At 43.7% G+C, this 15,172-nt stretch overlaps 1 protein-coding gene across 1 annotated transcript in view; it reads right to left on the bottom strand.

Moving 5' to 3' along the window:
* LOC145414888 (zwei Ig domain protein zig-8-like) overlaps positions 1-15,172 on the bottom strand; it is a 548,874-nt gene that overhangs the window by 451,434 nt on the left and 82,268 nt on the right. The gene's annotated exons all lie outside the window — the stretch shown is intronic.

Below are 15,172 nucleotides of genomic sequence, written 5' to 3'. Positions count from 1 at the left end.
TCTATACACTCACATATTAATGCAGCATAAAAATATCTATAAGCATATACTATAAAAACATTACAAAAAAATCACACGCAGAGAAAACAACAAAAGAGATGTACATTAAAGCTAAACAGATAACCCATTCAGTACAAAGACATCATCTAGATTATTACTGCTTGCTATAACTTGACGATTATATTCAATTTGGGAGAGACTTTGTAAGATTTATATATTTACACTCTTTTTTTCATCACTTCACTACCAACAAGCGCTCCTAGGATGAGTAAAATCGCCAATGTTAGCAAGACACAATAAATCTGAAGAAACTGTAATGAAGTGATTTTATAAAATGCATATGTCTATCTATACCTATTTACCTACTTGTCACACAGATTGCTTCCATCTCTCCATGTGCCAGTACCTCTCTATCTACCTGTCTTTGTCTATCTATCCACTCATCTCATCAGTCTCTGTCTATCTGTCTAGTCTCTCTCTCTCTCTCTCTCTCTCTCTCTCTCTCTCTCTCTCTCTCTCTCTCTCTCTCTCATAAGGCAGTGTTACAGTAATGAGTGTTTGCGGTGACGGCTTATTTACCAACCTAATTATCCAGGCGAATATTTTAACTTTATTTCCGCTCCCGGCCCAGCTGAGGCAAAGTACATCCGCCCCCACAACCCAGCGTTAATGACCTCTGTTTATCTGCCAATATTTCTGCTTCCATTATTTAACTTTCTACTACCACAAATTCTCTCTCTATTATTAAACTGTCTCTTTTTGATGTCACACTGTCTTGCTGCAACCACTTTTTCTCTCTCTCCTGGCACATTCCCTCTCGACCTCTCTAGCTGTCTGTCAATATTATTGCTATCACTGCTTATCTCTGTACTACCTCAATTTCACTTTCTAAGGTCACACTCTCTGCTAGTACATTACCTCTTTCTACCATGACATTTCCACTCTCCCTCTCTTTGTGTATTCCCTTTCTGCTTACATTTTCTTACAAAGTTTTCTCTCTTACTGCTGTTATTTCTCTTTGTATTAGTAGGCTGCTATTTGACTTCTATATATCTACTACGCTTCAATATATTCCTGCCCTGCTGAATCCTACCATCTCCCTCATATTTACACAAACACTTCCTCCTTGTAGCACTGTATTTTTCTTTTACTCGCACTACTTTCCTATATCCTCATACATTATCTTTTCTGCTAGCATAATTTCCTTCTGTACTAGCACTGCTTTCTCCTCCAAATAATTTTTTTTTATGCGAGGAAGAATGAACCAAAGGCCACTCTGTTTACCTCTCAGAAATTTTCCCCCTTAGCAGCATTAATTTCTTTGCTCCAAGACTTTTCCTCCCTACTAGCAGTATTTCCTTCTTATAGCACCAATCCCTTCCACAAAGCAACATTCCCATTTATACCAACGCTATTTCACCTCCTACCAGCACCATTTCCCTCCTTGCTATCCCCATTTTCTCGTCTACTAGCCCTACTTCTTTATCTGCTAGCCCCTTTACCCCGTTAACACTATTTCCCTATACTGAATTTGCTTTTGTCACAGTTTCGTGTAAGTTTTCATGTTTTATGCGCTATCCTACCATTTACAGTATATATTTCGCAAACTGTGTTCCCTACTGAATATATTTTCTATCCCAACTAACAGATATGATTTTTTTCTAATATTTTTCCAGTTACACATCCCTCGCTGTTCTGCTGTTATATATTGACTTCTCCAATTTCGTCACAATTTCTAAAACTCTTATCAATTTATCCTTATCCACACTCACTGTTAACATAATATTGCTATCCGAGTAGTTAACATTACTGGGCATGTAATGGTTTTCATCTCTATCTATCTATCTATCTATCTGTCTGTCTATCTATCTGTGTGTGTGTGTGTGTGTGTGTGTGTGTGTGTGTGTGTGTGTGTGTGTGTGTGTGTGTGTGTGTTTTCTACTTTATAACTCTTTAAGGCAAAGAGTTCTACCCCGAGCTGAATTATGTAACCTGAAATTAACTTGACTAGTGTATCGGAAGTCAATACCGGGTTAATTCTCTAAATATGTTTTATTGAATTAGATTTAAACATTACTGACAAAATAATCTGAAGTTCGACTTTATCGAGTTACAATTCATGGGTAAATATATCCTTGTATTTATTTATGCATTCTATGAACATTCTTTAAAAAGCTGTAAATACCTCAAAAGAGTATACGGAGGTGTAACATTTATAACAAATCGCTCGTGAAGGCGAACTAGAAAGGCTCCTGAACTCAAAGGAATATGGAATTACGATGATACTTTAACTGCCTCTTCTCCTTCGACTTTCTTTCGTGAGCTGTTCGTTTTGATTATCATTATTATTTTATACATACTCAATGCCTCTGATAAACCTTTTTTCTTTTATTTATTAATTTTGATTCTATATTACATATACTGAATACATCATCATTATTACTGGTATATTCCCTGCTTTATATCTACCTGTTTTGTTTACGTTTTTGATAATTATGCATTTTCTCTACTTTTTACAGACTGTCATATTTTTTCCTTTCTATTATAATCATATCTTCTCCATGCTGCTGAACGAACTTTTTTTTAAATATTCAAGTATTCTATATTCTTCATGCATTACAGATACCTACTTTGCTTTGACTCATTATGCCGTACCCTTGCGCTCTGTATACTTTACTCATCTAATGGGAAGTCAGTAAAGAGGGCACAACCGTAGAATAGAAATTTAGGAGAATATAATTGCGTGGTGGACCGGGCCGTAATGCAGGTGGGTCACGGTGCAATATTCAGGCCTGTTGCAGTATTGAGCTGGAGGGGGAGGTGGGGGTGAGGGAGGGAGGGCTCGAGAGGGATAAAGTAAGAGAGGGAAATGAAGGGTTGAGGGGGAGGTGGGGGGGAGGGACGAAGGGCTCGAGTAGGATAAAGTAGAAGAGGGAAATGAAGGGTTGGGGATGGTTAGAGAGGGCTGGAGAGGGATGAAGAGGGCTGGAAAGGTTGGAGGATGGGTAGGGAGGGCTGGAGAAGAATAGGGATGGTTTGAGAGGACTAACAGGGGATTTAATGAGGGCCGTAGTAATCTGGATTGGCAGGAAGTGCGCTATGCTGAAAATATAGTGCCAAGACGGGTGAAGGCTGAGCAAGGGCTACTAGGGCCGTAATGCAGGTTAAGTCAGGGCGCAATATTCAGTCTTTGAACTGGAGGGAGGGCGAAGGGAGGAGTAGGAAAGGCCAGGGAGGAATGAGAGGGGGTGGAGTGAGACGAAAAGAAAGACAGAGAGCCAAAAGAGGAATGCAGGGAGTAGTGAAGGACAGGGGAGTGTCGAATGGAGGGCAGCAGAGGGTCAGGAAGGAATGGCAGAGGATAGAGAGTCTTAGAGTACTAAAAGAGGGCCAATGGGAGAGGAATAGCGGATGGTTGGAAAGGCCTGGAAAAAGAGCATGAATTGGCTGATAAAGTGAGAGAGAGAGAGGGGGGGGGATTATAAAGCAGGTGTGTGTGAGGGGGGAGTAATATTCAGTCTAGTAATACCGAGCCGAAGAGGGTGAAGAAGAAGGATAGGGAGAGCTGCAAAGGGATAAGGTGAACTGGGGAGGAGTAGGGAAGGTGCAGGGAGAGGTGAGGAGGGGAGGAGGGGAACAGGGAGGGATAAAATGAGTCGCGAGAAGAGGTAGGAATGGGCGGGGATGAGGGTGCTAAAGGGGAGCTAGGGAGAGCTGGAGAGGGACTGTGAAAACTAGGAAGTATGGTAGGAAATGCTGCAAACGTGAGAGAGGGCTAAAAGGGGGCTACAGGGGTGGATGGGGATAGGGCTGGTATCAGAGTGGTCAAGGTGCAAGATTCAGCCCTCTTATAGTTTTGAGTGGGGAGGGGAGGTAGAGAGGAAGGAATGTGAAGTAGGGAGAGCTGGAGAGGATAGGGAGGGCATGGTGAGGGGTGAGGAGGGCTTGAAAGGAAGAATGAGAGCTAACAGAGCCGGGAGGAGGGGAAGAAGAGGAAAGAAGTTAGGTCGGAGGGTACTAAAACAGCACTATGGAGGGCTGGAAAGTTTTAGGAAGAGCTAGAGAGGACTGGGAAGTGGGAAGAAGAGATGCAAAGGGCGGAAAAAGTGTAAATGATGGCAAATGAGGGACTGGAATGCAAGAGAGGGGCAAGGAGGGTTGGGGAGGGAAAGGAAATGGGCGAGTAATGGAGGTGGGTGAGAGAACAATATTTCCCTCCCCCCAAAGTATTATGTAGCAAAAAAGAATAAAGGTGGACTAAATTAGGGCAGGATGAGCAAGAATGTGGTGGGTAGGGCTGGAGAGCGGGATGGGAGGGGCGGAGAGGGGAGGAGAGGGATGAAGAGGGGTGGGAAGGGTGTGAGGGAATAGGGAGGGCTAAATGGGAGTGGTGAGAGATGCAGAGGGATGGTGAGGGATGGAGAGGGGTGGGGAGGGCTGTAGAGAGGTGGGGAGAGTTGGAGGGAGGTAGAAACTGTCTCCATTAACCCCTTCAGTTCGATGACATCAATTAAAATTTCCACCAGGTAAATTCAGTTTAGGGGAGACTTAAAGTACAGAGCATTTCGAAACAATTTCCATTAACTGTATGGAACTACCTGAACTTTACTGTATCCTGGTGAAAGAGAGAGAGAGAGAGAGAGAGAGAGAGAGAGAGAGAGAGGCAATTATCACGTCATTTGGGGCAACTGGTCGTCAAGCGTTATGGCTCAGGTAGTTTGGACGGGCCTGCTTATGGCGAGTTTAGGACAGCAGGGTCGTAAAAGCCTTATTATTGAATTTTATTATGATATTTATGGCTTCTAATTATTTAGAGCCTATTATTCTCCTCTGTCTTTAAAATTTTCCTTCGATTAAGTTTTACTCCTCTACATTTTCTGATTTTTCCCCTTTCACCTCCCCCGTTTTTTTACTGGTTTCATTCATTTTTCTAGTTCTCCTTATATTGGATTGGGAAACTGAAAAGATATGTCTTATCATGTACTTTATTAATTCGTTTTACATTTATATTTCCTTGCTTTATTTGCACGTTGTTGTTATTTCGATGGCTTTATTGTGAAGGGTTAGTATTATCTATTATGGTTGTTTTAATGATTTGGTCTTACATTTCACTTTCCTTTCGGTAACTCTTGGAAGGCATGACAGGAATAGGACCAGTAAAACACCTTTCTCGGCGAGGTACGGGCGAGGCCATGTAAATATGAAAGCGCTGAAATGTTGCCTTAGACCCCGATGATGCCTAGAGTATATTTATGGCAATCTACCTACCAAGTTTCATGCCTTTACGACACTGTCTGGCCTGTGTGTGTACATTCATACATACATACATACACACATAAATACGTGTATACAGTCGATCAAAAAACTTTCGGCATACACAGGTCACGAAATAATCTGACACCACCGACGATGACTGATGGAATGTGCCCGATTATTTTATCCTCGCACTGGTAATCCTGTCTTCACAAGAATGCTATATATCGCTTGCTTGAGACAGTGGCCAGTCGGCAGTATTATTTTGTGCATATTTAGCTGACGATACGTTAACCTTCTTGGAATATCACAGGCTATATTGGTCATTTGAAATATTATCGCATCCCCTTACGTGATATTCTTCTGGTCGAGTGTACATAATTATTATTAATTCTTTCATCGGAAGTTATGAGTTTCTGATAACCATTAAAGAGGACTTATTTATTTTGTATCTTTTTCTGGCAAATGACTATAGCCAAACAAGTTTACTTTGGCTTACGCAAAACCATTTAATGCAGCTTAGGAGAAACCACTCTGTGAGAAGGGATTAGGAATAATCTCCTTTAAGCTGAAGGCCGGATTCACCGCCTCGTTAGGGCTGCACGCTCTTTGTGGCCTGAGTAGCTCCTTAACTCGATGTAATTCTCTTCCCGATGTCCTTTGTTATCCTCTGACTTCTGCCCACTATTCCTCCCTCTCCTTCACTCTCCCATCGCCCTCTCCTATCCACTTTCCTTCACTCTCCCTCACACACACTTTTCTCTCCTCCTCATGTTCGCCTTCACGCTCTCACTTCCTTTCCTCTCCCTGTCACCTCCCTCTCCTCTCCACCCTCCCTCCCACTCTCTCCCTCTGCTTCTCTTTCCTGTCCATCTTTCTTTACTCTCGCCTTCCCCTTCACCCTCCTGCACATTTCCTCCTGCTCTCTCTCCACCTCTCTCTCTCTCCTTCTCATCTTTCCTCACTCTCCTGTCCATCTTTCCTCACTCTCTCTCTCTCCCTCTCTCACCCCCTTCCATTAGCGACCCCCATTCCCTTCACTCACCCAGTAATTTGTCTTCAGTAAAATCCCTACCGAAAGAAGAGAGGGGAGGAAAGTGGAGAGTGAAAAAATAGGGAGGGAGAGAGGGAGAGAAGGAGAGACAGGAAGGAGTGAAGGAGGGAAAGGAAAGAGGCAGGAAAGAGGAGGGAGATGATGAGTAAGGAAGCAATGAGAAAGATGAGAGGAAAGAGGGAAGAAACGGGAGAGAAGAGAGAGAGGATAGGATGAGGAAGAGGAGGAAGTACAAGTAAATGGGAAATAAGAGTATACAATTGCAAGAAGGTTGAAGAAAGGGGGGAACACAGGAAAGAGGGAGTAAAGGATAGGAAGATAAACAAAGAGAGGCGAAGAACTGGTTGGAGGAGGCGAAAGAGGAATTAACACAGGGAGGAAGAGAGGAAGAGATAAGGAGGAGGATTGGAAAAAGTGAGGCATGAGGAGTGGGGAGGAAATAAATGTGGAAGGAGAAAAGGTAAAAGGGAGAGACTGGAGAAGGAGGGGGAGGGAAAATGGGGAATGAGGGGGTGAAATAGGAGAAAAAAGCCTGAGTGGTGAAGTAAGGGTGAAACTTGAGAGAGAGAGAGAGAGAGAGAGAGAGAGAGAGAGAGAGAGAGAGAGAGAGAGAGAGAGAGAGAGAGAGAGAGAGAGAAAGAGAGAGAGAAAGAGAGAGAGAGAGAGAGAGAGAGGAGGTGGGATAATGTGGAGATGATGACAGAGCGAGCGTTTAAGGAGGTGAGGAAGAAGAATGATGAGAGAAAAATGAGAAAGAGAGGGGTAAGAAAGGAGGGAGGGAGGAAGGGAGGGAGATGGGAGAGAAAATGGAGGAGGAAAAAGGGCAGGGAGACAGTGGGGAAAAAATTGGAAGAACAGAGAAGAGAGAGTTGACAGAAGAGATGGAGTACGGAAACGAGGTGGAAAAAAAGGGAGAAGAGAGGAGGAGGAGGAACACAGGAGGAAACAGGGGGAGAGATGAATGAAAATGTGGAAGTAAAGAGAGGCACAGGGGGAGAAAAGAGGAAGAAGAGTGAGAAGAGGAGAGGAGGAAAGGATGAGGAAGGAAAAGTAGAGAGCAATACGGGAAATGCGAAGGAGACAAAGTAAATAGAAAGGAAAATAAGAAAAGGCGAAGGACGAAAGAGAGGGAAAGAGGAGCGAAGGGGAAAGGCAAGAGGAGAAACAGGAAGAACACATGAGAAAGAAGAGGCAGAAAGAGAGGACGGGAGAAGAAGAGAAAAGAATGGTAAGAGAAGGGAGTGGAAATGGGGAGCAGGGAGGAAATGGAGACGAAATAAGAGAGAGAGGGAAAACGGAATGCGAGGAGTGAGGAAGGAAAAGAAGAAGCATGAGAGGGAGAAGAAAAGGAAAAGAATCGAAAGAAAATAGCTTAGGTAGGATGGAAGAAAGAAAATGAGCTGTGTGGAGAGAAACTGGATGAGGGAGAGAGAAAAATTAGGAGAATGGAGGAAGGAAGGGAAGAAAAAGGAAGGAGGGATGAGAATGAATAGTACGGGAGGATGGAGAGAGAGAAACTAGGAGAATTGAGAGAAACTGGGAGGAGGGAGAGAAAAAAGTAACACAGGATGGAGGAGAGATGAGATGGGAGGAGGAGTGCATAGAGGAATGAAAGACAGAGGAAAGGAACTGGAAAGGAGAGGCAAATGTAAGGCAGGACGGGGAAAAAACAAAAGAGAGAAAACAGAAAAGGAGGATCGACAGATGGGACAGATGAAGAAATTTTGTACAAGAAGAGGTAGGAGGTAAAATGAGGCAAGTGGAAAAAGAGAAAGTGAGTTAGGGTGGAAAGATGGAAGGAAGAGGAGTGAATGGGAAAGGAGCGAGAGAGATGGATGGAAGAAGAGAGACCACGTGAGAAGGGAAACATGAAGGGAAGGCTGGAGGGGAAGAGAAGGGGGACGAAAGATGAGGAAGGGAAAATTCGAGGAAAGCAGTGCGAGGAGGGAGGAGGAGGAGAGGAGCCAGCGTGAAGACCGGAAGGCAAAAGTTAGTTTGGACAATTAGTCTCTCTAAGTGGCAGGGGAGAGGTGGAGAGAAGATGGAGAAATGGAAGGAAAGGGGAGGAGATGAAGAATAAGCTGGTGAGGTGAAGGGCAGATGAAAAGATGAGGGAAGGTGGAAAGATGGAGGGAAGGTAGAAAAATGGAGGACAGATGGAGAGATGCAGAGACGGTTGAGAGGTGGAGGCAAGAGGGAGGAATGGAGGGAAGGTAAAGAGATGATGGAGGGATGAAGAAATACAAAAATGACGCAAAGACCACACAGACCGTACGGTCCCAAAGAGGTGATCTGGTCATGGCGTTAATGGATAATCTTGACGTAAATAAAGGATGAGAACAGAATCTGTCTTCATACCCTCCAGACCTTTCTGACTTGAGTTATGAAGGAAAACAGAAAAAATACCCTAAGATTAATCACCACCAAATAGAAATTTCACTGGAACGACAGGAATAAGCAATAAGATTGAGGTGACACTATACAGCCATGAAATTTGAGAAAAACCTTATACTAACAACAATGCTTAGAAACACCTTCATAGATTTTATGCATAAACTTTAGCACATAAAGCCGGAAGTAATGGAATGACCCTCCCCTAAACAAATTCCAGTTGGAGGGTCTTTTTAGGAAAACAAAAAATTATTTCTGTACCCATATAAGAAATATCTCTTGATAACTGTAGCTTCTTCCTTCTTTGACTGCCTCTTTACGCTGCTAGGAAAGCGCTATTCTTATCAAACGAGAATCCGTGATCTTTGATAGAAAGAGAAGGAGAGGGGAAAAAAAAAAGGACGAAAAAGTGAAGGAAAGCAAAACAGATCATGAGAACGGTGGTGAGAGAGAGAGAGAGAGAGAGAGAGAGAGTAGCAATAATTTGGTTGCAAGTTACCAAGAAGAGACAGTCATCACGTCCACCCTTAAAACCCGCCACTAATTTGCCCCATAAACCTGAGAGAGAGAGAGAGAGAGAGAGAGAATTAACCTATGTGGCAAAATTCTTGGGGAAAAAAAATGAGATTATTAGCAAGGACCGAAAATACAAACGTGGACAAGCTGCAAAGAGAAAAATTTTAAGGGCAAATCCTCATCCTCACCACTGTCACCACCATCATCATCATTATCATCAATTTAACAGCCATCATCATCATTATCCGTATTACAGCCATCATCATCATCATCATCAGTATAACAACCATCATCATCACCATCATCATCATTACCCGTATTGCAGCCATCATCATCATCATCAGTATAACAACCATCATCATCACCATCATCATCATTACCCGTATTGCAGCCATCATCATCATTACCCGTATTGCAGCCATCATCATCATCATCATCATCATAACCTCCTTCCAGCTATTATGGATGGAAAAAGGAAAACAAAAAATGAAAAAAGGCTCCTGACTCTCTAGAAAAATTGAGCCACAACTCCATCCATTCATCACCTAAGACTTCAGAAAAAAATGGATTGTAAGAGAAGTAATGTGTGTGTGTGTGTGTGTGTGTGTGTGTGTGTGTGTGTGTGTGTGTGTGTGTGTGTGTGTGTGTGTGTGTGAGAGAGAGAGAGAGAGAGAGAGAGAGAGAGAGAGAGAGAGAGGAGAAAGTGAGGCGAGATTAAAGAAAATGGAGGGGATCCACTGCGAAAAATGAGCGAAAAATGATGATGATGATGATGATGATAGAGAGAGAGAGAGAGAGAGAGAGAGAGAGAGATGAAATTAAAGTATGTGACTGAAAAAAGTATTTTCAGCTACAAAGTAGGCGAGAGAAATGATGAAAGTGTGGCGTAGAGAAAGTAAGAGAGATGTAAGAAAGCAAGTGGGAGGAAGGTGTGGCGTAGAGAAAGTGAGATAGATGTGAGAAAGCAAGTGGGAGAAAAGCAGAGACGGTAATAGGATTAAGATGTGAGAGATTAGTCTGGAAAGAAAGGCAAATTTGCAAAGGAAACACTAATAGGATTAATTACTGGCGGCGGTATGAGAGAGAGAGAGAGAGGACATACTAATAACGGGCAGCTTAATTAGTGGCAGAATAGCTAATGGAGTTAACCCCTTCGCGTCCCCCAGGCTTCCCCCAGCTGAATAAGGGCGCCTTCCACGAGCCAGAAAAAATTACCTTTGGGTGTACAGGCCAATGAGGAGGCTGATGTGACGGGCTGCTGATTAACTACGAGACGGGACTGTAATGAATGTGAATTGTTATAAAGAGGTGATATGCACTGTTGGAATGGTGAGAGAGAGAGAGAGAGAGAGAGAGAGAGAGAGAGAGAGACGTCTTTAATAGTTTCGGTAAAAGATTTTTTTTTAACAGCCGATGAAAGTCGTCTGATGGTTGGCAGTAAGTTTTAATATATTACGTCACCGAGTTCAAGCCTATCTGTAAACATGAGTACAAGAATATCGAGGAGAGTGAGGGTTAATACACGCTGGATCTCATATTGATGACCCTGGTTCTGAAGCTATTACCTGCTCCCATCTGCCTGGGTAAAGAAGGGAGGGAAGGGTGTTGTTTCTGTGGGGGTGTTATGTAGCTTGGGTGTGGGTGCGGGGATGTGGAGGAGGGGTGCTGTTTGTGTGGGTGTCTTGTGTGGTTTGGGTGTGGGTGCAGGGATGTGGAGGAGGTGTGGATTAGATAAGGTGCAATTGTCCGCTCTTGAAATCATGAAACGGAGGTTAGAGCTCCTATATGAGAGTTTTTTTTCCGAAGCTGAATAATGCAAGTAAGATGTAATCATATTCAACTGAAAAATTATATAAACAGATAGACAGATAGATAGATAGACTGACTGAGTGATTGATAAATACAGATACACATAGGCAGATAAACTGATAGATGGATAGATAAATAAAGTTAGTTACAGATACATACACAGACAGACAGATAGATAGACAGATAGATAGATAGAGAGGCAGGTATAGACATAGAGTGTGTTTCTAGGGTTTCAGTAATCTGTAATAATGTAGCTTATCCTCCAGTCTTCCCACGCCCAAGTCCCTCCTGAGTCCTGGCCTTTGGTTCCTTCTTCCTTGCATTAAAAAAAAATAAATAAAAAAATAAATGAGGAAATATGGGAATGGTTGTTACTGTTATACCTTTTCATACAATTTCTTAACATTTTTTAAAAGTACACCAATGTTAGTTTTATAATATATGTATATCCCTGCGTCAGTGTGATTTTAAAATGACATGAAGAAAAAGCAGTCGTGTTACTATTGGGTCTTACGATGAGACACTATCAACATAAGTAACAAAATATTGAGTATATGGTAGTGTAAGAACGACAGTAGCAATGCAGTATATAAGAAAAAGATACACGAAATATTGAAAACAAAAATCTATATACCGTATAAAGAGAATGAAAAAAATAGTAAAAATGAAAAAGACAAGTGTAAACATAAGTAAAGTCTATGACACCTGCAATGGAATGAGAGAGTGGAAATAATGCACACAAAATCGCGGGGAAAATTGAGGAAAATAATAAGGGAAGTGAAATAATAATACCGCAAAAAATGTGTGGAGAGGACGAGGGTAATATGAGAGGAAAGAGGGTTATTAGGAGAGGGAATGAGAAGGCTAATGAAGGCAATTAATGATAACTAATGGGGCAGGTAACAGGAAAGGAGGAGGAGGAGGAGGAGGAGGAGGAGGAGGAGGAGGAGGAGGAGAAGGAGAAGGAGGAGGAGAAGGAGGAGGAGGAAACAAAGAAATGGGAGAGAGAGAGAGAGAGAGAGAGAGAGAGAGAGAAGTAAACGGAAGGGAAGGAAGACAGTAGTCCAGGGGAGAGTATGGAGAAGAAAAGGTGGGTCATACAGAAAGAACAGTGGGGAGAATGGGAGAGGGGAGCAGAGGAGAGTGGGGAGTAGATACTGTAGAATAGGTGATGGGGTGAACAGAAGCGTGGGGAGGGGAGGCAAAGGGAAGAAGGGCGAAGGCTTATAACGTTGAGGGAGGGGAAGGGGAGGGATTGGGGAGGTGTTGAGCAAAGATCGGGAGAGAAGTGAGGTCGAGAGAGAAGTGGGAGAGGAGTGAGGTAGAGAGAAAAGTGGGGGAGGGGAAGGAGAGTGACAAGTGGGAAAGGGGAGAGAAAAGATGGATGAGGGTGGGCAGATTTTCATGGGCTGGGGGAAGGGGAAGTGAGGGGAGGGATGGACAGAATACGTGAGGCGATGGAGATAAATAGAAGTATCTAGAAGGGGGAGGGGAGAGAATGGGAAAGGGTCAAACAAGAGTGCCGAGAGAGGTAGGACAAGGAAATATATAAAAATCTAAGGGAAGGAAACGGGAGGGAAGTGATGGGAGTGAAGGAAGGGAATAGAAAGAGTTCTGAGGGATGGAGGGGGATGGAGACGGGGGGTGAAGAAGGAAGATAAAAAGAGCATACGGAAAAAGAACGAGGGAAGAAGAGTAGACTGGAGAAAGGGGAAAAGAGAAATGGAAGAAAAGGGGAAGAAGAGGGGGAAGGAGGAACTGAGAAGGATGAGAGGGAAGGAGGAAGAGGGAAGGAGAGAGGGGGGGGAAGAATAAAGGAAGGGAGCGTTAGGGACAAAGTCAAGATACCGTAAGAAGAGCGGGAGGAAACGCACTGGGGAGGATGGAGAAAGGATGGGGAGGGATAAGGATCTCGGGAGTGGGGAGGAGACGGAAAACCAAGAGAAGGAGAGAGGGAAGTAAACAGATCCTTGGGGGGTAGAGGGGGTGACTCAGAATTATGCCCTCTCTCACTCTTAAAAAAGGTAAATTGGCCCATTAACTCTGCCCAGCTATACGACCCCCAGCCAGGCCTTATAACACAGTGCCAGGGAGTCGAGGGATGGTGCTGCCTTGATGTGGAGGAGGGAGCGGTGGAGTGGGTGGACGTGAGAATAGTGGGGAGAGAGATTTGTGGTTGTTTTCGTGGTGGAGTGGGTGTTGAGTGGATGGCTGGGAGAGAGGTGGTGTGAAAAACGCGTGGCTGTTTTCATGGTGAAGCGGGAGTTGAGTGGTAGTCTGAGTTGTGGAGTGGACATGGAAGGGTGAGTGGATTGGAGACAGGAGGGGTGGAGTGGGTAGTTGAGAGAGTGGTGGAGTGAGATGTGAGTGGTTATTCTGAAGTGGAGTGAGAGATGAATGGTTATCTGAATGGCAAAGTGAAACAGGCAGGTTGGGTGGAATTGGGTAGTTGACAGAGTGAGGGAATGTGGAACGAGTGGTTGTTTTGATGGTGGAGTGGCAGTTGCGGGCTTGTTTGGTTGAGTGAGTGACTGATGGAAGAGTTGGGTGGTTGTTTGATTTTTATTGATGAATGGTTGCTTTGTGGTGTCTTTTGGTGGAGTAACTGGTTTGGGGGAGTGACTGGTTAAACGATGGAGTGGTTGGCTTGAAGTTAACCATATGAATGAGTGGCAGTCTGGATGATGGATAATGATGCAGAAAGAGTGGATGGCTGTTTGAGTGTTTGAGTGAGTGGCAGTGTGGTTGTTTGGATAGATAGATAGATAGATAGATAGATAGATAGAGAGAGAGAGAGAGAGAGAGAGAGAGAGAGAGAGTGTGTGTGTGTGTGTGTGTGTGTGTGTGTGTGTGTGTGTGTGTGTGTGTGTGTGTGTGAGGAAAGAGTGAGTGTTCGTTTCATGGCTGTATAATTATTGTAGTGGGTGTCTGGTTGAAATGACTGCTGGATGGGCGTTTGAGAAAGGACAGTGGGGCGGGAGGTGAGCGGTTGTGTGAATGGTGGATTAGATGGTTAAGAGATGAGCTGGATAGTTGTTTGGGTGGAGGGGCGTGGTGGTTGACGGAGAGGTGAATGGTTGTTTGGATGGTGGGGCGTGGTGGTTGACGGAAAGGTGAATGGTTATTTGGGTGGTGGGGCGTGGTAGCTGAGAGAGAGAGGTGAACGCTTATTTGGGTGGTGGAGTGTGTTCTTTGGATGATGCAGAGCTTAATGGTTGTCTGGGCTGTCGAGTGGGAGTCGAATGGTTGTTTGGGTGGTGAAGCATGATTTGTTTTTTTCTTTTCTTTTCTTTCCTTTTTTTTGACAGTGAGTTGGAATTCTGAGGGTAGAAGTTTATGTTTGGATAGTTGTTTGGGCGACTGTTTTATTTTGGTAGCTGAAGCAGATGAAATGTTTATAGTTTAGTTGGTGGAATGGTTGATAGAAGTGTTGGCTGGTTATTGGATGACTTTCTTTTAGTGGTTATATTGGGTATTGGTTAATTGGCAGGATTATTGGTGAATGGCTGTATAGATGGTTGTTTGGGTAGCTGACTGTTTTTAGTGGATACTTTGGTGGTTGGGTGCTCTGATGACGGAGAAGGAGTGTTTGCTCTGAATAGGCATGCAGGTGAGTTGGTATTTGGATGTCTGTTTTGATGGTTGTTTTTTTAGGTGGTCGAGATAGGAGATGGCCGTTTGTTTGGTCAATTAGTAATTTGGGTAGTATTGTAGATAGATGGATGGATGGATGGATGGATGGATGGGTGGGTGGGTGGGTGGATGTCTAGGTGATGGGCTGACTGATGTGGTAATTATTTTTCCCGAGTCTTTGGGCTGTGATGAACTGTTTGCTAATTTGACTAGAGCAAAGAACATTACAGGCATTTTTATAATTAGGTTCCATTAGTGCCATATGCGTGTGTGTGTGTGTGTGTGTGTGTGTGTGTGTGTGTGTGTGTGTGTGTGTGTGTGTTCCTGCGCGAGTGTACTTATGCCTGTGTGTGTGACAAGTGTACATTTTTCTTGCTTGTGAATTTATGTTAACTGTGTTTATATACGTCTGATGTGACCAGGCTTGTGTGTAAGGTTGTGTATGTCCGTGTGTGTTCGTGTACGCAGCTACGTGTGCGCTTTCCTTCCCACTCTGCCTTCCGCTTCTTATCATCC

Source organism: Coenobita brevimanus, chromosome 101, assembly GCF_032717465.1.
Source record: "Coenobita brevimanus isolate Jiangsu-jjx chromosome 101, ASM3271746v2, whole genome shotgun sequence".
NCBI classification, from domain to species: Eukaryota; Metazoa; Arthropoda; class Malacostraca; order Decapoda; family Coenobitidae; genus Coenobita; species Coenobita brevimanus.
The sequence above is the reverse complement of the archived record's forward strand: the minus strand, read 5'-3'. Positions and strand labels throughout refer to the sequence as shown.